The 27,270-nt window shown below is 43.1% G+C and overlaps 1 long non-coding RNA gene across 1 annotated transcript in view; it reads right to left on the reverse strand.

Moving 5' to 3' along the window:
• Positions 1-27,270, reverse strand: part of LOC126484566 (uncharacterized) — a 180,081-nt gene that overhangs the window by 122,110 nt on the left and 30,701 nt on the right. The gene's annotated exons all lie outside the window — the stretch shown is intronic.

The following is a 27,270-nucleotide window of genomic DNA, read 5'->3' on the forward strand; positions in this document are numbered from 1 at the left end:
ACTTCGTCTTTTCTCTTCCGTAAGATCATAAGTAGAAGTGAGTGCTGGAAATAACAGGTTCTTTTTTCCCAGCGGTTGGTTAATTTAGCTGTTCCCGGGGGGCAACAGACAAAACGCAAAGCCTTTTGATCCTCAGCCAAACACCTCAACGCTGAGCCGCAAAGTCGTGTGGCTAATAAACAACCGGCTGATAACGAAAGTCGCTTCCCCCCCCCCCCCCCCCATTTTTTTTCGCTGCTGGCGCTAGAAATATCTTCCGTATGATGCGCTCTTAGCAAAGGAAGGCAGATCATCGCGATAGCGGGTGTGTGAATTTTGATGCAACGCGGCATTTGTACACACCGCAGCAGAAAGAACATCGCGATTTTCGTCAATGTGAGATATCTATTCAAAAATAACAAAAAAAAACAGACTTTGTTAATTGTACATTTTTACGTAATTTATTTTGGGATATAGGCCGAAATTCACATAATAATTGTAAGATTTTAAGTATGTCTTCAAGGAGCTTATGATTTAGTACACAAATTAATGATTACCGATGTCAACTCTTGAAACGGGAAAGCGCTGATCCGAGAAAATATCTGCGTAGAACATGAGTATCCTCAGTAAATGTGACTAGCTGGCATTACACTGAACTTCGTGAAACCATCCAAAGTTCGCAAACCCAGAATGAATAACAGAAAAGGTGAAACGTAGTTTAATGCCGGTTAGCTTTCATATTTTGTTTAACAGCAACTTACAGCGGTTTCATCACTAATTTCAAAGCATCACACTATTCCACGTTTCAGAACCTGGCCACTGGTCTGTTACTAATCACAAGAACATTTGGAAAATGTACTATATAAAACACTAGCTGTTGCACGCGGCTGCTTTTCGCATATCAGTAGCTTTGTTAGATAAGTGATGCTAAATATAAATGTTTTGTGTACATAGAGTTGTAGAGACGTATGTAAAAAAAATTGGCAGTGCCGGTATGTAGGTGCATAATGAACGTATTTCTGTGGTTTTGCTGTATTTCGAATCTGAAACCATGTATTATATTTTCTGATCGTGTTTAAAGGATGCCTCGGGTCACTACATTCGTATAGAAATAGTTTCAAGGAGTTCGTCTGATATACCCAGTACTGGACGTGAGATTTTTCCACCAGACCAGCAGTTTCTTCCTTCCGTTTCAGTTGATTATTGTGCCTACATTCTTTATCCATCCCCTTAAGAGGGCTAATTTATGATTAACATAGTCAATTAATAGGCCATAACTAAATGCAGCTCACCAAAAGCCTCCTACTTTCCACGTGTAAACGTACGACGTCTCTCTGTTTGTCGTATAGCCTTTGAATGACGCCATAGTTGTGAGTCTTCAAGCATCTCGGAAGCTACAAGAGACGCGTGATGCTAAGCGACTCTAATGCGAGACTGATACTATTATGAAACTACGGGTTAAACATGGAGAGGACAGTATAAGTATTGTATTTATTACAGTGGATCGTGTTACGTAGAACATATCAACTAATAAAAGCATTTGCATAAATATTATGAAATTAAAAAGTCAAAGAATAAATAGCTTTTTTAAAGGGTAATTATTGTTCCCTATTTGGCATTAATTCTGGAAATAAATAAATATGTTATACTGCAGACCTTATCAAGTAGCCTACGTTCTTCCTCAGGGCTCAAGTTATCTCCATATCAGATTTCACCAAAATCGTTTCAGCGGTTTAGTCGTGAAAGCGTAACAGGCTTACTTTCGCGTTTGTAATATAAGTATGGGTGAATCAGTTGTTACGAAGCTTTTTCCCAGGCTATCATGAAGCATATTACCTCAATACATTATTCGTAAAGTATGACTTTGCTTGAGTGAAATGTTTACTTTCCAACCCCCCCCCCCCTCCCCCCACTTAACTGTATCCCACTCGGACCCCAAATCACAGCCATTCTCAACATTGTGAATAACGACCTTTTGCTGTCTGTTGCTAAAGCAAGAGGTGGACCAGTTGTGAGCTACTCCCTGTATTCCGTAATGATCTAATTTCTGGAGCAATATTTTGTGGTGAACACAATCAAACGCCTTAGTTAAATGAAAAAAATATTCCTAGCGTTCGAAACCTTTTGTTTAACCCATCCAGTACCTCACAGAGAAAAGAGAATATGACATTTTCTGTTGTTAAACGACTTCTAAAACGGAACTGAACATTTGATAGCAAATCGTGTGATATAAAATAATCAATTATCCTTACATACACAGCCTTTTCAATAACTTTAGCAAACACTGGCGGCACAGAAACAGGTCTAAAATTGTCTACATTATCCCTTTCGCCCTTTTTATAAAACGACTTTACTACTGAGTACTTTAATTGTGAAGGAAATTGACCATTCATAAAGGAAAAATTACAAATATGGCTAAATACAGGGCTAACATCTGCAGCACAGTACTTTAATTTTCTGCTAGGCACTCCATCATATCTATGAGAGTCCTTAGTTTGAAAGGCCATTCACCCTTTTACCAACAGAATGCCCATCTAGTAATGAAGAATGAATAAAAATATTGTCTATGGCTGTGCTACTGTCCCCCTGCCCCCTAGTTGGAAAAAACCCTGTCTGCATCAGATCATATGAATTTAGGAGATCTACTAACATCCTTTTTCTTACACCATCATACGCAAAATTTATACTGCAGCCACCACATGAAACTAATTCTGATAATTCCTACAAAGTGAATCAAGAACCCTCTCTAGCTTGAGCAGAAATGCTCTGAAGTCAGAGTTAGGGGACCTATAAACGCCAGCAATTAGAAGTTTATTTCACTAAATCCACGACACGACACGTCAACTCTACCATCCGGGTAGCTACACGCCTGTCGGTAGGTGTCTCTACGTCTTTTGTTCTGGAGTGCAGGGACAGGTCACGTAACATGGAGAAGAAAGACAACGAATTTCATACTTCTTGAAAATGACACCAGATGAAAGTTATGTGTCTCTGATAGCTAGCAAGGTGTATCAAGCCTAAACATTTTATTGTGCAATTCATATAGGCGACCATAATGAAAAGTGTGTTTTGGAGCTCACTGCGTTTAAATTTTTGACACCACCTCCTAAGCGGTAGCTTTTGTGCAGTAAATACCTTTGACTGCCACATGCGATATTCGTGAATTGTTTTTTGAAATAACAACAACAACGTGTGATAAGATGATGAATTGGACAAAAGATGAGATTTCGATTGGTGAAGTTCCATTTTTTCATGTGTTGGGAACGTTGCCTTATCATCATGATACCCCTCAGATTTGTGGCCATGGAATTGTTGCCATTTATATTGCGGCGAAGCGAACCTGGTGTTTGCGGTACTTACACAAACGTGCAAATATATCGCTAGACCACTGATTTAGATTCAATAGAACCACTTTTCAGTCTGCGTCTATGTGACAGATCTATGGCATTATTTACTTACCCTACAACTTGACTTCTACTCTTAATTCCGACTTTCAAAAGGTAAAAAAATCTTTCGGACTTAAAAACTTAATAGCACTTCTGTGAGAGAAACAACAGCTCATAAAAAAAAGTAGTAAGGTGAATAAGAGAAGAGATAGAGACGATAACGGGTGGAAAATATTCAGGTCAACAAAATTAAATGCCTGAACGATTGATTCCTGGTAAAAAAGAAAAGCCATTGAAGCAACAGCTTAACTTTTCCCAAGCTTCCAATTCGATACATGTCCGATACGTTCAGATGGCGATATTGACCTATTGAACTCTTATAATGGAGATAACTGTATAATTTGTGGTAAAGAAACGAGATCCTAATTATTGTTCCGCTGTTTTACGCGCTAGCAATGTGCCTGTGTCATGTTTACGGTCTAACATACAGTTGTTACCAAGATGTTTTTATTCACTGTTTGAACAACAAAAATCACATTTTACGAGGTATTAAAGTCAGTATTGTTAGAACTCGCACAGTGTCCAAGAATCGATATTCGATTCCTGTCCAGTCAACTATTCAACTGGATTCACCTGCACAGTTTTGTTGGCTGGAGCACAGAGGTTCACTATTATAGGTCACACGTACAGGTGGCATTGGTGGTGGTGGTGGTGGTGGTGATGGTGGTGGTGGTGGTATGTATAGGGTGCTCAACAGTGAGGTCAACAGCGCCTTTACTAAACTAACTGGAGACCAATGTGTTTAGTTTCTTTGTAATGAAAAGTATGCACCAAAGGCAAAATTTAAAATGTAATTCGGAGCCATCCTGCTACACTTTTTTCTCATTCGCACTCACACTTTCACACAAACGACAAACGACGCATGTCTCAACTTAGTTTATGTTTGAAATACATAGACTTCAGCTACATATCAACTAAACAGGGAACCTTGCCTGATTGATAACTAGGAAAATAAAAGACGCTGGAGTCACTCTAGAAATCTTCTACATAACAAACTATTTAGGTCAGGCATCACACAAAACCCTAAAACGCGAGAACAATCGCTTTATCGTCTGCTAAAATAGGGGGCAGGTCGGATGATATGCCATTTGCATCCCTGATATCTTGATACAAAATGCATTCGGCTAAGATGTGGTGTACAGATATCTGCACTCAAAAAGCACTGCAGACTGTCGGATACTGTGACCAGAGTAGAAAACCATGCATCAGTGTCCTATCCGCACGCGCCTTAATACGAAGGTTGGAACTTAAATAGTGGCAACTATTTATTCACAACGGATAGAAAAGTGTTACATGTTTGCACCTGTTACTGTCCTCCAAAGTAGTCACCAGCGTTGCAGAACCCGTTGCCAGCGATATAGAAGGTGTAGTATACCGTTAGCAGAACTTGTTCTGTTGATGGGGCGAATGAAGCGGTCTACTGCCTGTCGAATCACAGGAACAGTTCTGAAGCGAATGCCACGAAGTTTCTCCTTCATCTTTGGAATCAAATCAAAATCACAAGGGCTTAAGTCCGGGGAGTATGGCGGATGGTACAATACTTCCCAGTCCCATCGACCGAACAGAGCAGCCCACGCATTGTCGTGCTAAAAGATGGATGGGTTGCTCCAAAAACGAACAGAAATACTGTGCACTGAGGGTCTGCCGTGGAGAGACGTAATTCGTTAGGATAAAACCATCACAGTCGTACACGAGAATTACTATAACTTTGGACCGCTCCATTCGCACCATCAATAGAACAGTCTGTGCTAACAGTATACTAACCCCTCCACATCGCTGGCAACAGGTTCTACACAACGCTGGTGACTACTGCTTCATCTGCTCCATTACCCTGAACTACCGCTTGCCTTGGTAAACAGCGGAATGAGAGGTGAACAGGAACGTGTGCGGGTCCACTTACGCACGGAGCGCATTCTGTTGTTGACTGCTGGTGTCAATGGAGACCCCGTGCGGCGGAAACACACTGCTGCGCCAGCGGACAGCCATTGAGTCGACGTCAGCTGTGCCTCCTCCAGCTGCCGCCGCTCGTTTACGCAACAGAAACGGACCAGAGGCGATAGCCTTCTGCAGCGAGCCAAGGTGTGCCACGGCCGAGGCACGCAGCCGCCATAAATTTTATGGGTCACCCAGCCAGACGGGCAAACAGCGATGCAACACGTGACGCGGTTTGTAAATCGCTACTCGTTAGCCTAATGACGCAGTCGTGTTTACGCCGCTTCTGCGACGCGTGACTCCCGACTGAATCTGGTGCGCCCGACTGCGGATGTAGGTAACTAGAAGCTGTTACTTCTTCGTGGGCTCCACTTAACACGCGGAGTATCGTCTCAGTTGTGTTCCTGAATTCGCGATTTCCTGTCAGAAGGATGAAAGTTAGTAATAACTGACGGAATGTCAGTCTGATAATGAAAGACGATCTACGGGAGGACATCATTATGTTTCTGATGAAGACGTTGAGAGAACTGTGAGACTGTGGTGGTGGAAACAGAGTGTCGACTTCTTCCGTGATGTATACTGAGGTGGTATCTGTCCGAAAGAACGGATACCATCGGTCACCATGCAGCTCGTTTGAATGAAATTACAGTGAAATGAACACCCTTAGCTGCTTACAGGCTTACAACGGGGACAGATGAAAATGTGTGCCCCGAACGGGACTCGAACCCGGGAATCGGTAACGTGCCGCGAGTAATGAGTATAATGGGCGGGGGCATTACGAATGTAATGTGGGACAATACGTTGAGAATGTGGGTTTCGCGGGAGGCGTGCCAGAGATAGATCCCTGCAGTCGCGCTATCCTCTGTGTCGTTGGTGGCTCAGATGGATAGAACGTCTGCCATGTAAGCAGGAGATCCCGGGTTCGAGTCCCGGTCGCGGCACACATTTTCACCTGTCACCATTGACGTATGTCAACGTCTGTAAGCAGCTAAGGGTGTTCATTCCATTGTAATTTCTTCCGTGATGGCTTCGGAAACCTTGTTCATCGTTGGCAGAAATGTATCCATTTGGTTGGTGATTATGTGGAAAATTGAATATTGGTAATTAAAGATCACATTCTAAGGATTATTTCTGCATTTGATTTATTTAAATATTCCCGCCCAAACACAATTAACGAAGGTGGAGGCATTACTTTTCATTCAAGCCTCATATATGCCTCCCATCAATAATATAATTTATTGAAAGACAGGAGAGGCCTTGAATTTAAGGGAAGGAAACAAATACGAGAAATAGCTACCATCGAAAACGTATGATCAAGAAAGCCACTTGTTAAAATTCATGTAGCTATGTCACTGCACCAAATTATTCATTAGGATAGAATAACCATAGTTTTTCGAAACAAAAGGCAGTGCCGAATAAATAACACGGTGTATTTCCTCTAGAATATGGTTCAAATGGCTCTGAGCACTATGGGACTTAACTTCTGAGGTCATCAGTCCCCTAGAACTTAGAACTACTTAAACCTAACTAATCTAAGGACATCAGACACATTCATAACAGTGGCAGGATTTGAACCTGCGGCCGTTGCGGTCGCGCGGTTCCAGACTGTAGCGCCTAGAACCGCTCGGCCACCCCGGCCGTCCCTCCAGAATAACGGACAACGTGCACCAAGAGGTGAACGGAAACCAACAGCCATAGCCAAGAGCAATCCATTTCACTCCACGGCACGATAGGGAATTAAACTGGGGTACACATCGATCAGCTTACATACCTACTCAGTGACCAAAACGGACAATAACTTAAAATTTGCGCACACCTTCACCTCTCATGGTAAACGTCGCTAAGAGTCAAACCAGAGACGATCACGGGTTAGTGGACGGTATCTTCAATTTAATATTGGCTACAAAGGGGCAAGTAAAATCAACGGGAGGTGAAAATGTACAAGTGCAAAAAATAGGTGAAACACGGGATAACAATTAAAATTTTGCAGTGGAACTCACGATCAGCACCATCCAATTCATAGAGTTTGCTACAAGATTACATTGAAGTGAAGTACATGTCACAGCACACCCGAAACGCCTTTTAAGCCTACGTCAGATGTAGTGTTTCCTACATACTACGTCATAATAATTGACTGTTTGTTACTCACTGAATCCAGATACTAATGGCTCCAGTAAACTAATATCGATACATCTGATTGTCTATACCTGAAGTGCGTGTGGGGCCTGAAGATTGCATATTGAAATCCGAAACCGGTTACCAAAATAAAATAAAATAACTTCTCAAAACGTATGGCTGTTTGGCGATTTCCCTTGGTAAATAAAAATTCTTGTGCTTGCCGTTTACAAAAGAAGAACTATAAATTTTATTAACTTAAGGAATTTATCTGACCCGAAAAATAATCGCTGCTGGAAATTTACAATTGAATAAGGTTTGTCTACTCATATCCTGGAAACTGGACTACACAGATTATTATGCCAGTGTGGAATTTGCAAAGGATACAGCATCTGCCGCCTTCTTCATATTCATAGCACTCTCGTCGTTCCTATGAACATCTTGGAACGATTAGTACATCTACACCTACATAGATACTTTGCAAATCACACTTTAAGTGCCTGGCAGAGGGTTAATCGAACTGCCTTCACGATAATACTCTATTATTCCAGTCTCTAACAGCGCGCGGGAAAAACGAACACCTCAGTCTTTCCGTGCGAGCTCTGATTTCCCTAATTTTATTATGATGATCATTTCTCCCTATGCAGGTCGGCGTCAATGAATTATTCTCGCAGTCGGAGGAAAAAGTTTGTGACTCAAATTTCAGTGACACGCCCTCCCCTTTTTCCCGATTACACATAACGTGCTGCTAATCGGTGATATGGATAAGGAGCAGCAAATAATCTATAACAATAGCTCGGAGAACGCAAGAGATACTCCTGTTTTGCTCGATGATTTTCCGTCAGTTACTGCGAAGTTTGACTCATCTGACAGGAAGTCACGAGTCCAGTCACATAACTGAGACAACATTCCATAAGGACGCAATTTGACTACAAGCCACTTGTGAAATACAGCGTCAGATGTTTTGTGGAAATCTAGAAATACGGAATCAATCTGAAATTCCTTGTCAGTAGCACTCAACACTTCGTGTAAGTGAAGAGCTAGTTGTTTTTCGTAAGGACGATGTTTTCTAAACATGTGTTGACTGTGTGCAACAGAGGTTCACTCTGAGGTAATTCATAATGTTTGTGTTGTGACTTGGCAAGACAGCCAAGTCACTATGAGAGGAAGCCGAAAGGCACGCGCTTAAGCTCACGCCGATTGGCGTGAGGTCTGGAACAAGATAAAGTAATTATCCTATAAAGAAAAGAACGTAGTTCTTGGAACATCTCTCTTGACTGTACATGCTTCACAATATAAATATCAAATGCTATGGCGCCTTGCTAGGTCGTAGCAAATGACGTAGCTGAAGGCTATGCTAACCATCGTCTCGGCAAATGAGAGCGTAATTGTCAGTGAACCATTGCTATTAACGTCGGCTGTACAACTGGGGCGAGTGCCAGAACGTCTCTCTAGACCTGCCGTGTGGTGGCGCTCGGTCTGCGATCACTGACAGTGGCGACTCGCGGGTCCGACGTATACTAACGGACCGCGGCCGATTTAAAGGCTACCACCTAGCAAGTGTAGTGTCTGGAGGTGACACCACAGTTTGAACCAGCATATATCCCAAACCCTGCTGCAAACTGACGTTATTAATATGGGCCTGTAAGTTAGTGGATTACTCCCACTGCGTCTCTTGATTTCAAGTCGATTCTGTGCTGTCTTATACAGTGTGGCGTAATGTCTTGATATGATATTGCAGATATTCCCGGAATTTTTTTGACAGTTCACACCATAGATGTTTTTTATTTACATGTAAATGTAAAGGATCTACGGCGTGAACTGTCAAATAATGTTTTATATTTACATGTAGGTATTAAAACATCTGTTGTTTGAACTGTCAAAAAAATTACTGGAAATATCTACAATATTGCATTAAAATATTACGTCACCCTGTGTAAAACAGCACAAAATCGGCGTGAAATCGATATTTTAGAATTTTATGCGAAATGTAACGAGAACAGTCACCGGATATGCCCACACCAGATGTTATCACTGAAGCGCCAAAGAAACTGGTTGTTGTTGTTGTTGTTGTGGTCTTCAGTCCTGAGACTGGTTTGATGCAGCTCTCCATGCTACTCTATCCTGTGCAAGCTTCTTCATCTCCCAGTACCTACTGCAACCTACATCCTTCTGAATCTGCTTAGTGTATTCATCTCTTGGTCTCCCTCTACGATTTTTACCCTCCACGGTGCCCTCCAATGCTAAATTTGTGATCCCTTGATGCCTCAAAACATGTCCTACCAACCGATCCCTTCTTCTAGTCAAGTTGTGCCACAAACTTCTCTTCTCCCCAATCCTATTCAATACCTCCTCATTAGTTACGTGATCTGCCCACCTTATCTTCAGCATTCTTCTGTATCACCACATTTCGAAAGCTTCTATTCTCTTCTTGTCCAAACTAGTTATCGTCCATGTTTCACTTCCATACATGGCTACACTCCATACAAATACTTTCAGAAACGACTTCCTGACACTTAAATCAATACCGGATGTTAACAAATTTCTCTTCTTCAGAAACGCTTTCCTTGCCATTGCCAGTCTACATTTTATATCCTCTCTACTTCGACCATCATCGGTTATTTTACTCCCTAAATAGCAAAACTCCTTTACTACTTTAAGTGTCTCATTTCCTAATCTAATTCCCTCAGCATCACCCGACTTAATTTGACTACATTCCATTATCCTTGTTTTGCTTTTGTTGATGTTCATCTTATATCCTCCTTTCAAGACACTGTCCATTCCGTTCAACTGCTCTTCCAAGTCCTTTGCTGTCTCTGACAGAAGTACAATGTCATCGGCGAACCTCAAAGTTTTTACTTCTTCTCCATGAATTTTAATACCTACTCCGATTTTTTCTTTTGTTTGCTTTACTGCTTGCTCAATATACAGATTGAATAACATCGGGGAGAGGCTACAACCCTGTCTCACTCCTTTCCCAACCACTGCTTCCCTTTCATGCCCCTCGACTCTTATAACTGCCATCTGGTTTCTGTACAAATTGTAAATAGCCTTTCGGTCCCTGTATTTTACCGCTGCCACCTTTAGAATTTGAAAGAGAGTATTCCAGTTAACATTGTCAAAAGCTTCCTCTAAGTCTACAAATGCTAGAAACGTAGGTTTGCCTTTTCTTAATCTTTCTTCTAAGATAAGTCGTAAGGTCAGTATTGCCTCACGTGTTCCAACATTTCTACGGATTCCAAACTGATCTTCCCCGAGGTCGGCTTCTACCAGTTTTTCCATTCGTCTGTAAAGAATTCGCGTTAGTATTTTGCAGCTGTGACTTATTAAACTGATAGTTCGGTAATTTTCACATGTGTCAACACCTGCTTTCTTTGGGATTGGAATTATTATATTCTTCTTGAAGTCTGAGGGTATTTCGCCAGTCTCATACATCGTGCTCACCAGATGGTAGAGTTTTGTCAGGACTGGCTCTCCCGAGGCCATCAGTAGTTCTAATGGAATGTTGTCTACTCCCGGGGCCTTGTTTCGACTCAGGTCTTTCAGTGCTCTGTCAAACTCTTCACGCAGTCAAACTGGTATAGGCATGAATATTCAAATGTAGAGACATGTTAACAGGGAGAATATGGCGCTGCGGTCGACAACGCCTATGTAAGACAACAAGTGTCTGTCGCAGTTGTCTGCTGCCACAATGGCAGGTTGTCAAGATTTAAGTGAGTTTGAACGTGCTGTTATAGTCCGCGCACAAGTTGTGGGACACAGGATCTCCGAGATGGCGAAAAAGTGGGGATTTTCCCATACGACCATTTCACGAGCGTACCGTGAATGTGAGGAATCCAGTAAAACAAATCTCAGACATCGCTGTGGAAGGAAAAAGATCCTGTAAGGACTGGATCTACGACGACTGAAGAGAATCGCTAAACGTGAATCGCTCAACGTGACAGAAGTTCAAACCTTCCGTAAATGGCTGAGCCATCAACAAGTGTCAGCGTGAGAAACATTAACAAAACGTCATCGATATGTGCTTACGGAGTCGAAGCGCACTCGTATACCCCTTATGACAGCACGACACAAAGGTTACTCTTCACCTGGGTACGTCAACACCGACATTTGTGACTGGAAACATGTTGCCTGGCCGGACGAGTCTCTTTCAAACTGTATCGAGCGGATGGCCGTGTACGGGAATGGAGACAACCTCATGCATCCATGGACCCTGTATGTTGGCAGGGGACTCTTAAAGCTGGTGCAGGCTCTGTAATGGTGTGGGGCGTGTGCAGTTGGAGTGATATGGCACCCCTGATACGTCTACATACGACTCTGACAGGTGAGACGTACGTAAGTATCCCATCTGGTCAGCTCCACCCATTCATGTCAATTGCGCATTCCGACAGACTTGGCGATTCCAGGAGGACAATGCGAGTCAACACACGTCTATAATTGCTACAGGGTGGCTCCAGAAACACACTTCAGAGTTCAGACATTTCCGCTGGCCACCAAACTCCCCAGACTTGAATATTATTGAGAATATCTGGGATGGCTTACGACGTGCTGTTCAGAAGAAATCTATACTCCCTCGTACCCTTACGGATTTATGCACAGCACAGCAGGGTTCATGGTGTCAATTCCCTCCAACACTACCTCAGACATTAGTCAGTCCGTGCCACGTCGTGTTGCGGCACTTCTGCGTGCTCGCGGGGGCTAGGTGTACCAGTTTCTTCGGCTCTTCAGTGCATAAAATACATCAGGACAACGTAGACGTACCTGAAAATGGAAATCTTCCGAAACAGCTGTCGCAATAATTAATACATGTTTTAAGCACACCGGAACCTTTCTTGCTTTTGTGTTCCTTTAGCTGTGTATTCACACTTCTCTTGGTTGTTCGAATTGTTCGAATATAAACTTTACCACCCGCACACAGAATGTTACACATGCCTCGTGCTGACAGAAGAGGGCGCTTATCCTTTACAGATCGGAGTGCTTGGATGAAACGTTAAAAGCAGAAAGCTTTTATGGACCACAGTCTTATACCCAGGAATATTTTCATCCATCCCTGTGGAAGGCGTACAGTGGTATATCTTGGGAGTGCAGTTTTATTTTTTAAATCTAGTAACACGTTTCTTCTAACGAAAACTCTACCATTATTTGCCGTAATAATGGAATTATAAAATTACAGTACGCCCTTTCAATATTCTGAAATGTCTGTAACAAACTGTCTTCCCCCAAATGCTCTTTGTATGTCGAAATGGAGTGGTGTCAAATTATGTAATTTAGAATGATACTTACGGAAACAATTTTGATAGCCTTTTTGCATATTGTTAGCTTCAGGCGACCACTAAAGATGATCGGTACATTTCGCTCTCAGCTCGAGGCTGTGATGGCTTCGGTTACATAGCTTGAAGCTGCAGTGGATGGGCATCACTGTTGTGGGCCGGCCATGGGGATCCAACGGACGTCCAGCACGTCTGAGTGCGCCGAATGGTCCTCACCGGTGGACAGCCCAGTAACTACTCGCACTGAGGTCTCATGTAAAATATAACGAAGACAGTCACCAGATACAGTCACACCAGATGTTATATATACGTCAAGACAATGCAGACGTAATTGAAATGGACGTCTTCCGAAACGGCTGTCGTAGTGATCAATAAATGTTTTAAGAAGTGTAGTGGAACGTCCCCCCCCCCCCCCCCCTATGAACCATGGACCTTCCCGCTGGTGGCGAGGCTTGCGTGCCTCAGCGATACAGATGGCCGTACCGTAGGTGCAACCATAACGGAGGGGTATCTGTTGAGAGGCCAGACAAACGTGTGGTTCCCGAAAAGGGGCAGCGGCCTTTTCAGTAGTTGCAGGGGCAACAGTCTGGATGATTGACTGATTTGGCCTTGTATCACTAACCAAAACGGCCTTGCTGTGCTGGTACTGCGAACGGCTGAAAGCAAGGGGAAACTACAGCCGTAATTTTTCCCGAGGACATGAAGCTTTACTGTATGGTTAAATGATGATGGGGTCCTCTTGGGTAAAATATTCCGGAGGTAGAATAGTCCCCCATTCGGATCTCCGGGCGGGGACTACTCAAGAGGACGCCATTATGAGGAGAAAGAAAACTGGCATTCTACGGATCGGAGCGTGGAATGTCAGATCCCTTAATCGGGCAGGTAGGTTAGAAAATTTAAAAAGGGAAATGGATAGGTTAAAGTTAGATATAGTGGGAATTAGTGAAGTTCGGTGGCAGGAGGTGTTATATCCTAGCCAGTAATGCCACCCGAGCCCGCTGCCAAAAGGTTGGCAACATCAAAGTCCGGACGCCGTCCGCATAAGCAGCGCCAGCGAGACAGCAAATCGCCGCAAGTCTGCGCGCGCCACCGCTGGCTTCTGGGTTCTTAAGCGCTGGAGTCGCGAGCGCTAGGACAGTTCTGTATTCGCCGCTCAGTTGTATACTCGCCACCGAATTGTGTGTACTTGCTAGTCAGTTGTGTGTTCATCGCAGCAGAGTTGTTGTTTGTCGTCAGCCGACGCTGACCTAGCCGCTCCGACTCGAACTAGACAGATTTCTGTAGACACGGAGTTCACTACTGTTTCTGTATCTTCGTTAATAAAGATAAGTACCGACTTCTATTTAATCAGTGTTTGGGTTTTCATCTTTCTGTTCACTGTTCCAGCGGACCGGTCGGCCCGCTATTAAAAGTGTGGCGGTGACTTCGTAACCCGTTTCTACAGCGAATAGTTTGTCGCTACGAACACCGCCACAAAAGGAGGAACAAGACTTTTGGTCAGGTGAGTACAGGGTTATAAATACAAAATCAAATAGGGGTAATGCAGGAGTAGGTTTAATAATGAATAAAAAAATAGGAGTGCGGGTTAGCTACTACAAACAGCATAGTGAACGCATTATTGCGGCCAAGATAGACACAAAGCCCATGCCTACTACAGTAATACAAGTTTATATGCCAACTAGCTCTGCAGATGATGAAGAAATAGATGAAATGTATGACGAGATAAAAGAAATTATTCAGGTAGTGAAGGGAGACGAAAATTCAATAGTCATGGGTGACTGGAATTCGTCAGTAGGAAAAGGGAGAGAAGGAAACATAGTAGGTGAGTATGGATTGGGGGGAAGAAATGAAAGAGGAAGCCGCCTTGTAGAATTTTGCACAGAGCATAACTTAATCACAGCTAACACTTGGTTCAAGAATCATAAGGTTGTATACCTGGAACAATCCTGGATTCTAAAAGGTATCAGATAGATTATATAATGGTAAGACAGAGATTTATGAACCAGGTTTTAAATTGTAAGACATTTCCAGAGGCAGATGTGGATTCTGACCACAATCTATTGGTTATGAACTGCAGATTGAAACTGAAGAAACTGCAAAAAAGTGGGAATCTAAGGAGATGGGACCTGGATAAACTGAAAGAACCAAAGGTTGTAGAGAGTTTTAGGGAGAGCATAAGGGAACAATTGACAGGAATGGGGGAAATAAATACAGTAGAAGAAGAATGGGTAGCACTGAGAGATGAAGTAGTTAAGGCAGCAGACGATCAAGTAGATAAAAAGGCGAGGGCTAATAGAAATCCTTGGGAACCAGAAGAAATATTGAATTTAATTGATGAAAGGAGAAAATATAAAAATGCAGTAAATGAAGCAGGCAAAAAGGAATACAAACGTCTCAAAAATTAGATCCACAGGAAGTGCAAAATGGCTAAACAGGGGTGGCTAGAGGACAAATGTAAGGATGTAGAGGCTTGTCTCACTAGGGGTAAGATAGATACTGCCTACAGGAAAATTAAAGAGACCTTTGGAGAGAAGAGAACCACTTGTATGAATATCAAGAGCTCAGATGGCAACCCAGTTCTAACCAAAGAAGGGAAGGCAGAAAGGTGGAAGGAGTATATAGAGGGTTTATACAAGGGCGATGTACTTGAGGACAATATTATGGAAATGGAAGAGCATGTAGATGAAGACGAAATGGGAGATAAGATACTGCGTGAAGAGTTTGACAGAGCACTGAAAGACCTGAGTCGAAACAAGGCTCCGGGAATAGACAACATTCCATTAGAACTACTGATGGCCTTGGGGGAGCCAGTCATGACAAAACTCTACCATCTGGTGAGCAAGATGTATGAGACAGACGAAATACCCTCAGACTTCAAGAAGAATATAATAATTCCAATCCCAAAGAAAGCAGGTGTTGACAGATGTGAAAATTACCGAACTATCAGTTTAATAGGTCACAGCTGCAAAATACCAATGGCTCTGAGCACTATGGGACTTAACGTCTATGGTCATCAGTCCCCTAGAACTTAGAACTACTTAAACCTAACTAACCTAAGGACATCACACAACACCCAGTCATCACGAGGCAGAGAAAATCCCTGACCCCGCCGGGAATCGAACCCGGGAACCCGGGCGCGGGAAGCGAGAACGCTACCGCACGACCACGAGCTGCGGACTGCAAAATACTAACGCGAAATCTTTACAGACGAATGGAAAAACTGGTAGAAGCGGACCTCGGGGAAGATCAGTTTGGAATCCGTAGAAATGTTGGAACACGTGAGGCAATACTAACCTTACGACTTATCTTAGAAGAAAGATTAAGAAAAGGCAAACCTACGTTTCTAGCATTTGTAGACTTAGAGAAAGCTTTTGACAATACAGGGAGCGAAAGGCTATTTACAATTTGTACAGAAATCAGATGGCAGTTATAAGAGTCGAGGGGCATGAAAGGGAAGCAGTGGTTGGGAAAGGAGTGAGACAGGGTTGTAGCCTCTCCCCGATGTTATTCAATCTGTATATTGAGCAAGCAGTAAAGGAAACAAAAGAAAAATTCGGAGTAGGTATTAAAATTCATGGAGAAGAAGTAAAAACTTTGAGGTTCGCCAATGACATTGCAATTCTGTCAGAGACAGCAAAGGACTTGGAAGAGCAGTTGAACGGAATGAACAGTGTCTTGAAAGGAGGATATAAGATGAACATCAACAAAAGCAAAACGAGGATAATGGAATGTAGTCAAATTAAATCGGGTGATGCTGACGGAATTAGATTAGGAAATGAGACACTTAAAGTAGTAAAGGAGTTTTGCTATTTAGGGAGTAAAATAACTGATGATGGTCGAAGTAGAGAGGATATAAAATGTAGACTGGCAATGGCAAGGTAATCGTTTCTGAAGAAGAGAAATTTGTTAACATCGAGTACAGATTTAAGTATCAGGAAGTCGTTTCTGAAAGTATTTGTATGGAGTGTAGCCATGTATGGAAGTGAAACATGGACGATAACTAGTTTGGACAAGAAGAGAATAGAAGCTTTCGAAATGTGGTGCTACAGAAGAATGCTGAAGATTAGATGGGTAGATCATATAACTAATGAGGAAGTATTGAAAAGGATTGGGGAGAAGAGAAGTTTGTGGCACAACTTGACCAGAAGACGGGATCGGTTGGTAGGACATGTTTTGAGGCATCAAGGGATCACAAATTTAGCATTGGAGGACAGCATGGAGGGTAAAAATCGTAGAGGGAGACCAAGAGATGAATATACTAAGCAGATTCAGAAGGATGTAGGTTGCAGTAGGTACTGGGAGATGAAGAAGCTTGCAGAGGATAGAGTAGCATGGAGAGCTGCATCAAACCAGTCTCAGGACTGAAGACCACAACAACAACAGTGGAACGTTACTTACAGTATATTTTCTAGACACATATTTCACTGAAGGTCGAATAATAATAATAAAGAACACAAAAGTCTTTGCCCACAGGAAAAGTAGACAATTCGGATGTAGCAGAGCGTGCTCGTCAGCCAGGAAGTCACGAAGTTTTCTGAAACAAAAATTTTATCTATTTACGACGAACTATTATCCACCGCTAGGTAGGGAAGCCATTGAAATTTATAAACTTAGGGGGAATTTTATTACGAAAGAAGAGGTCATGAAACCTAGCGACATATGGACTGTAGCTCTGCAAAATCGCTAAACAGTTTTTTATCTTTGACAAGACGACAATAGATCGTTAAGTTTTATCTTTAACAAGGATCATCTCTGCTTATCACGTGTAAATCCGGCAACGCCCCTTCTTCTACAGCATATACGTCACTCTCGGACGCCCGACCTACAGTCTGCAAGAATAAATAGAGAAGCAACGTCTCTGAAGATGTCAAGCGCAGTTCTGGACGAAACGTTAGGAACGGAAGAGTTCCGTAGACCACGGCCTTATAGCCCGTAAGGTTTACCAGCAGCAGTGTCATCTAGTAGTAGTAGTAGTAGTACTAGCTTTATTAATCCGTAAATATCTTTTTTACAAGTGTGTAGGTTCAAATGGCCCTGAGCACTATGGGACTTAAAATCTGAGGTCATCAGTCCCCTAAAACTTACAACTACTTAAACCTAACTAACCTAAGGACATCACACACATCCACCCCCGAGGCAGGATTCGAACCTGCGTGGTTCCGGACTGAAGCGTCTAGAACCGCTCGGCCACCGCGGCCGGCAAGGATATAGGACATGCAGTAGTAGTACTAGCTTTATACTTGAAAAAAGAGACAGCATTGGTCGTATATTTTTTACTATTGCAAAATCGATTTTCTGTCACTGAGTGACCATCTTCAGTGCTATATTGTATAACTTAAATTGGGAAGCACTGTTGTCACTAAGCTTACGGCAATCACATAGACCAATGCTGTCTCTTTTTTCAAGTATACCTGTTATCTGGTCGTAGTGCACAAGACAACATGGAGTCGCCAATCAATAGTACTAGCTTTATTCATCCGTAAATATATTTTTACAAGGATATAGCACATGTCAAAGTATTTACAAGCCTAGACCAATATAAAATAACATAATTCTGGTCGTGTAAGCCTTCTTTTTGTCAATCGGTGTTAGGCCCACTACTATTTAATGCGGGAACCAAGCTGCTATAAGCTATTCAGATAATTCATTATGCTGATGATATGTTTGTGTTCACTTCTGCTGCCATTCTTGAAGAAACGAGGTGTAGTGTGTTCAGCTAGGCCCAAGTTCGAAACGTGGCTGGCATATAAAGGCTTATAGCTTTCAACTGTCGTGACATCTCTTGTTAATTCTGAAGGCCGATAGATTGCACAAGGACTGCCCCACGTTGTGAGATTTTACCCGGTAAAGAGACAGATCTTTAGGAATGATAACCTCCTCAAGCTTCTCGTGGTCGGGGCACGTTGCATGTCTTATACAGAGGACCCAGCCTTGTCTATTCGTAGTGGGCTCGGTTACAACAGTATATTGGACTGCAGGTCAAAATATTCTGTTGTTCGTGTACAGGAGTGTGTTAAGGCCAAAAACTGGTTATGGTAGCACGTTGTTCTGCAGAAAACTTTTCGTCCGAACAGGCCTTGGCAGGCCCAACGGTACCGACCGGCCGCCGTGTCATCCTGAGGCCACAGGCGTCACTGGATGCGGATATGGAGCAGCACACCTCTCTCCAAGCCGTATGTCAGTTTACGTGACCGGAGCCGCTACTTTTCAGTCAAGTAGCTCCTCAGTTTGCCTCCCAAGGGCTGAGTGCGTCCCGCTAACGAACAGCGCTCGGCAGACCGGATGGTCACCCATCCAAGTGCTAGCCCAGCTCGACAGCGCTTAACTCCGGTGATCTGACGGGAACCGGTGTTATCACTGCGGCAAGGCCATCAGCTTGTTCTGCAGAGGCAATAAGAAATAAATTTCGAAACTAGAAAACAGCTTAGCTGCTCCAGGGTTTGCCTTGGACCTGTGTGTCCCACGCCAACAAATGCATTGTCAGGGGAAGCTGCAGAAACGCCCAATGACTTACGATGGAAATTAAAGACAGGTATATTCCTCCCGAAAAGACTTTATGTGACTGAGGAGGAGGAGATTAGTGGTTAACGTCTCGTCGACAACGGGGTCATTAGAGACGGAGTACAAGCTCGGATTAGGGAAGGATGGGGAAGGAAATCGGCCGTGCCCTTTCAAAGGAACCATCCCGGTATTTTCCTGGAATGATCTAGGGAAGTCACGGAAAACTTACATCAGGATGGCCGGACGTGGGATTGAGCCGTCGTTCTCCCTAATGCGAGTCCAGTGTGCTAACCACTGCGCCGCCTCGGTGACTGACCAGCCACTAATACAGAAATTCGAAAGGCTGTGCCGTGGAGAAATGAATGGTCAAAGAAGATTTAAATTCAATATTACCAAATCTACGGAGAACGCCAACTTATGCTAATTCCGATCACCAGTAGAACGAAATAACTTCAACAGACGACCTTTTCTACCTTCGAACAAAACCATTCGTCAGAGAAGAGTAATTAGTAATGACACGCATTGCTGATAATTTCCTGGAGTATTCCGAGGTATACATGCTGATGGAAGAAAACCACAGGTAACGGCAGAGTTGGTTGTGCATTCCATTGTCTCAGCACAGCTTACAGGGAACTGATAACACTTCTACATCTACATTTATACTCCGCAAACCACCCAGCGGTGTGTGGCGGGGGGCACTTTACGTGCCGCTGTCATTACCTCCCTTTCCATTCCCAGTCGCGTATGGTTCGCGGGAAGAACGACTGCCGGAAAGCCTCCGTGCGCGCTCGAATCTCTCTAGTTTTAGATTCGTGATCTGCTCGGGAGGTATTAGTAGGGGGAAGCAATATATTCTTTACCTCGTCCAGAAACGCACCCTCTCGAAACCTGGACAGAAAGCTACACCGCGATGCAGAGCGCCTCTCTTGCAGAGTCTGCCACTTGAGTGGCAGACTCCGTAACGCTATCAAGCTTTCCAAATAACCCTGTGACGAAACGCGCCGCTCCTCTTCCGAGGGATACTGCTAGTTTTCTGCCGAAGGCCCGTTGTACATCAACTGCGGAAAATATTTTGGTTTTGAAGGATTACAGAAGCTTACTCTCGGCCTTCGCAAGAAAACTAATCCACTGATAATAGCCAAGGAAAACGAAAGTCTTGCGAAGAAGGTAAAATTTATGAGGCTCAAGGCATTTGCTAACATTATAGATAATGAAGTAGTCGATGAACTGCTCAAAATTACACATTTATAAACATCTTAATACCGACATCAGACCTGGGGACTACATTACGCAGGTGAATAAGGCGCCGATAGAAAGACAAATACCAGTAATTGATACACAGTAATGGGAAATATCATAGATAAATACAGCCAAACATTCCCTCAAAGCCGGCCGGTGTGGCCTCGTGGTTCTAGGCGCTACAGTCTGGAACCGCGCGACCGCTACGGTCGCAGGTTCGAATCCTGCCTCGGGCATGGATGTGTGTGATGTCCTTAGGTTAGTTAGGTTTAAGTAGTTCTAAGTTCTAGGGGACTGATGACTTCAGAAGTTAAGTCTCATAGTGCTCAGAGCCATTAGAACCATTCCCTCAAAGCCCTGGGCATACACAATTAAGGTAAATAACATTCTAGTAAGTTCCATAATTCATATGACATTTCATTTGAATCATTGGGCAGTCATCTTTCCCGAATGCACATCCGAGGTGTGAATGTGATGGAGTAAAGGTAGGACATATCAGTCACATCTTGTAATGTAAATTGTACGCAAACCAACAACTTGATTTCACAAGGCAGTTAATAACGTGTCTTCAACCCTTACCAGCTAATATGGCAGCACACTCCTTCACCAAATATATAACTAATCATGAAATTTTAAAGTAAACCAAATCCTGCCCTATAAAATTCTCTGAAACTTTTAAACCACTAAGACGTGGCTGTATCGACTTCAGGCTAAAAGCCACAAAAGGAAAATATTTTAGCTTTCTTTCAGCGTGAAATTTTTTTGCTCTATAATGGTTCTCGGTCGACTGAAAATATCGTGGTTGTAAACCGTGAATCTTCTATATCTTGTAGCCACTTTTATAGCTTTGGCAGGTTTTGAGAAGAAATTTGACAGTTCTGACAGGAACGTAAACTATTTTAATCTCCGAAGGTATCTGGGTTCAATACATTGAGCCAAAAGTCTTCTACAGATTATGTAGAAAGAAGACACCAGTTATAAGAGTTGATGGTCATGAAAGGGAAACAGAAGTTCGGAATGAGATATGACAGTTGCTCATCCCCCATGTTATTCAGGTTGTACACAGAGCAAGTAATAAAGAAAACGATGGATAAACGGAGAAAAAATTAAAGTTCAGGAAGAAAAATAAAAAGTGTGAAGTATGGTGACACCGCAGACGGGAAAGGACCCTTAAGATCAATTGAATGGAATGGATAGTGCCTTGAAAAGTAGTTATAAGGTGAACAGTGATGAAAGTAAAAGAAGAGTAACGCAGTGTTGACGCAGTAGGTGATACTGGTGGAATTAGACTATGAAGTGAGGTGCTAAAGATAACAGACTGCTATTCGATAGTGTTACTGGTATCAGATCTAGGACCATAGTGTTCCACACTTATCGAAATTCTTATTCTTGCAGTACTGGAAGCTTCAAGTAATTTGCACAGTAGTTCTCGTGCGCGGGTGAGGAATTATGTTCAGATTCGCCGGTTTTTGTTGGTTAGTGTTGCGGCTTAGTGAGTGCTCAAGCGTTTAGTAGACGGAGGCCTTCAACTGGTTGTGAAACTCGGACCAGCATTGAGATGGTGTTTGACGGAAGATTTGAACCGCCAAAAAACTCGATTTGCGTTCTTGAAAACTGTAAGTGTTTTCACTTGTCATGGTGCGACCTGATCTACATAAATTGAACTGTTACCCTGTTTTGCCTTCCTAGAGAACTGTAAACACAGTCCTTTTCCTTGTTTAAAACTTTTAACATGGCTGGAACAGCAACTGTAGAATGAAATTTTCTTGTGAAATTAGTAAACAGCCAATCCGTTGCAGATTGGGAGGTTTATTACAACCCTTCACCATAGTTTCAATGTTTTTAAAACGTATCCCTCAGAAGGAAATATGGACAACTATGTTACATGTTGAGCGGCGATATGTTAAAATATGGCTGAAAACCGTCATCCAGAAAAAAAATTTACCTCCACATTAGCTTAAGACATGCACAACATAGTCATTGTCGCATGGTATTTCCTCACGAATGTATAGCCACAGCACCTCCGCCACAACATGTAATCCAATTGTCCCCTAATTCTACAAGAAGATAGTCCTTTTCTGTAGCTATTTCAGTCGCCGTGATGATCCAGTCACGTTATTCTTAGAATGTTTTTCACTGAGATCTCGAGCCCGAGAAAATATTTACTAGAAATTCTGGGGAGTCGGTCCGACGAATCATCCCCATGGAGGACCGGGCAGTGTATCGGATAGTCGATCCCTGGGCAGACCGCCTTCTCAGGCCTCCGAGGTCTGCCCGGTCGACAAAACCAGGAATGGAAACTTTAAGATGGGATGCAGGAATGACGGGACGTTGTGTGTCATTCTGCATCTGATTCCTCCACAGAATCAGGCGGGGAAGGGTGGCTATCCAGAAAATAAATCCTGTACTTTGGTGCTCAAAAGTGGATTCGAAGATTAAAATTCTTTTACACAAATGCATCGTGGAATCAACAACAAACTACAGAAGCGAGTGCTGGGAATTCGCAGAAAATAAAACGGGACTTAGAGCTACAGAAATGGATCACCTGAGAAGTTTATGAAGAGTTTCCTAAATGGACCACGTAAGAAACGATGAAAGAACAAAAAGGACATAGACTCATTATAGTATTACGGAAGAGAATCAGCTATGACGATTAGTGCATTTCAGGAGATTGGAAGAAGAAAGGTGGCCAATGGAGTATTATAATGGCAACCTACTGGAAGGAGAGAAGAGTAAGATCCCAGAAAGAGTGGCTAATGGATATCCAAGAAGCATTAGAGAAGAGGAATAGAAGAGGATGAGGAAGAATGATATCGAGGCGTGTGCCTACAGAGATCATGGATGCGGCGACAGCTGTAGGACCCCACAACAAGAAAAAGAGACTTATGTGTAAATTCCAAAGAGCTAGTGGAGACGATTTATTGGCCGCTTGCGTGAACTTTCTCCAGTCTAGCGTTAGGGTCTAGGGATCTTTTTGAGTGCAGCTGTACTCCAATGCGACATCTATCAATGGTGTTCGAGTAGCGATAATTTTTACCCTGTCCCCCTATGCGGAAGACCTTTGTTAATCGACCGTTATTAACCCGGTGTTTGCCAATAGTTAGTGTGCGAGACCGCCTGTTTTAGGTCAGCTACGCAGATTACCAGTGGTGGAATAGCGGAGCCATTACGTTTGTTTGTAGCTACAGATATCTAACGACCATTTCAAGTTCTCGGTATTGAATGGAACACATTTCCTGTTTTCATGGCTGTAGTTCATGCTTTTTGTATTCTCCGCTCTCTGTGATTTGTTTCTTGTTTGTGATTATACAGTTGAGATATCTTTATTTTTTGTCAATTTTAACTGTTGAATTGTGTTTGAGACTACATTTTATGTGCCACAAGCTATTACTAAAAGTCAGGTTTCACACTGATCGCGATAACGTGTTCGATTGGAAGATAACTGTCGAGTCATCTTCTGTTTTCAGTCGTGGCATCTTGCTAACTACGTGCTGCTGACGTAACCAGTGTCTTACTGTGTCACCTAAGTGGTCAGAAGTCAGTTACCTCAGATAGAGACAAAGTGAAATGGTGACACCGCATGGTGTAGCGTTTTGCTGATTTGGCTGAAGTCAGTGCTACGCTAGTCTTCAGCAAACCTAATGAAGAAGATAGAATGAATTTAAAGTAGTTTAAAGTTGATGTCATTGCAGGGCTCGTGGGGGTATCAATGTGTTCGGCAAGAGAAAGAGAAAATAAGAGACTATGAATCAGTTGAAGTATGTTCCACGTACCAAAGTGGTAAATGAAGGAGCACATACGATTGGAAATGAAACTGCACGGTGATATGCGCTGCGTAACACCTGCCCCAACCCCCTCGTATAAAATGAATGTTCCGGCCATTAATCGTGGACTTTCATATGAAAAATAATAATTTAACACTGTACGAGAAAAAGTAAACAATTTCCGGTTCATAAGTGATTTCTCTCTGAAGTCATGTCAAATAAAAATACTGTAACACATTTTTTGTGGAAACGATTGCAATTACGTTAATCTGACATGTATTCGCGTTTGTGTTTAATTGATTTTCAGAAATCATTAATTCTAAAAACAATCTTTCTGTTAGTAAGCAAGGGAATAAGGCAGTTTTATAAATGTTCCGGGATCTCCAATAAATGTACTCTGTGGTGCTATAGGACCTGTATGATTCCAACCGCAAACGTTCATCAGAACTTACGTGGCACCATGACCTTTCCGAGGATGACATGCCAAGAATGGAATAGTGACTCATCGTTTAATTAAGGGTAAAGTTTTGTGCAGTTTCATTTATGACAGCCTGAGTCCGTTATTCGGTCCATGCTATTTGGTGGTGGTGGTAAGTTCCTATGGGACCAAACTGTTGAGGTCATCGGTCCCTAGGGTTACACACTACTTAATCAGAGTTAAACGAACTTGCGCTAAGGGCAACAGACACACCCATGCCGGGGGAGTACTCGAACCTCCGACGGGGGAAGCCGCGCGAACCGTGTCAAGGTGCCCTAGACCACGCGCCTACCCCGAGCGGCTCCATTCGATTTGGCTCTGTGACCAAGCTAAGAAAACGTAAAGAATGAGAAATATTTTGGCGACCATCACAAAGTGCGTTCTGACGTTTCTTCGGCTCACGCTTTTGAGATACACGGTCCAGTCTAATGTGACCATCTCCTGTGTTCTAAGTCAACGTGTAATAACCACCCGTAGACTGAAAGAGGCAGTACTAGCAGTGGAGGGTGTATAAAGTGTGTCCGGAGGACGCGGAAAACACTACCGTCCTTACAGGATACTATCATTGACTTTCGGTCCAAGGGGGGCAGCATTTCTGAAACAGCGAAATCTGTACACTATTGGCGTACCGCCATGGTTTAAGTATATCGCGGATGGCAGAATAGCGCTATCTAAAACCGGCGCCGAGGTAATTGTGCTGCGCAACGGTCCATAGATGACGGCGGTGAATGACAGCTGCAGAGATGAGTACGGGTAAATAGACGTGCAACTGTTCAACAATTGACCGCCCAGATGAACAGAGGGGCTACCAGCACAGTCTCGTCAACGACCGTTCAGCGGATGTTGCTGCGTATGGGTCTCTGCGCCTGATTCATGCACCAAGCTGGCTGCCGTGTATCGGCGACGGAGGCTGTAATTTACGCATCAGTGCCGCAACTGGATGTCCACTGAGTTGTGACAGGTGGCCTCTTAAGATGAATCACGTTGTACGCTTCATCGGAGTGAAAAGTCCGAAAGCAAATACCCTGCAACAACCGTCGGAAGTATCCAGGCCGCAGAAGGGAGAGTTGTGGTCTGGGGACTGTTTTCGTAGCATTCCCTGGACGATCTCGTCATTTTGAAAGACGCAACGGATCGACACAAGTATGTATCTATCCTTGGCGACCATATCTAGCCCTAGCGCAGTTTGTTTTTCCTTCTACCAACGGAACATAACAACGTTTCACGCAGCTCGCAGCGTCGTTCGAAGAACACCAGTATGAGTATCGTACTCTCCTGGCCACACAACTTCCCGGATTTTAACCCCATTGAGCACATGTGGGACCACTTCGATCGAACTTTACGCGCAATGGATCCTCAACCGATGCTGCTCGTCTCGCAGCGGTTCGCACTGCTAAAGGCTTTCGGCAGGTGGTCCAACTAACGTGACTAGACAGCGTAGTTCGTGGTTACTGACAAAGAGTCTATTGTAAAATCGTCACACTCTCCTTCTGTTTCGATGACAACTGCAAGCATGATAGAGACGCGATAGCACGTAAGGCGGCCGAGGCTGGCGTGAATCACCGAGACCTGGTTTTTTCACGTAAAGGCGTGGGAAGTTTTCTCACAATGATAACGGCACCTGTTTTTTTAACTGAGTAAACGTATGCTATCAGGTATATAGATGAATTCAGCTAAGCAGTTCACCTCAGAACTTTTAGGAAACATTTAAACTTTTGTAAGTCAGTTTCTGTACAGATTATTTGTACGAAGGTACTCACTAAACGGCGTATAGTCACTTGTGACAGCTATATTAATCTGCTTGGGAACTGACACTTGGTTTCAGAAAGAAGCTCTTAGTACGATAAGTGCGAAAAGCGTTCGTCTTGTTCCAGATACCCTGATACTTCTCTGTAAATAATATGTGGATTCTGAGCAATGGATTCTGAGCAACAGATGTCAGAAAAACTCTTTCGTTCGCTCCTTTCGCTGAAGGCTTGTCCATTACCTTCTGCATATCATTCCAGTCCCATTTCAAAAACAAATTTAGGCATATGCACCAAATTGTTATTGTTTTTGGACACCGTAGTCAGGATACCTTTGCGCATACTCAACTGATCTCTTTCTTCCTGTATTTCCAATTTCTTTTCGTTTGTGAAAGATATATTTCTTCCAAGGTAAACAGCATTCGATACTTCTGAAATAAACAAACAGTGTGTGTCGGCAGCTTACGGGCGCTCAACTCTGAGGTTATCAAACCCTAATTATCAAAGACCTGAAGTGGAGTAGAAAGCTACATTTCCTGTGTGCTCCTTCTTACCGGTATTGCGACGATGTAACACTGTTTCCTTCTTAAACGAAAAAAATACACCCTTTTAGAGGTTTTCAATTCACTCAATATAAATTGTTTCAACATTGCATATGGAGCACATGTCTTTCCAGATGCATCGCCTTGACAGAATCAGATTCCAAATTCGTGCTCCGAAAATCAAATACTATAGTTTGATATACAGAGCAACATTCCGTACAATACCAGCTTTTGGCCTTATTTTCTAATCAACTACACT

The sequence above is a fragment of the Schistocerca serialis genome, chromosome 6, assembly GCF_023864345.2.
Source record: "Schistocerca serialis cubense isolate TAMUIC-IGC-003099 chromosome 6, iqSchSeri2.2, whole genome shotgun sequence".
Taxonomy (NCBI): Eukaryota; Metazoa; Arthropoda; class Insecta; order Orthoptera; family Acrididae; genus Schistocerca; species Schistocerca serialis.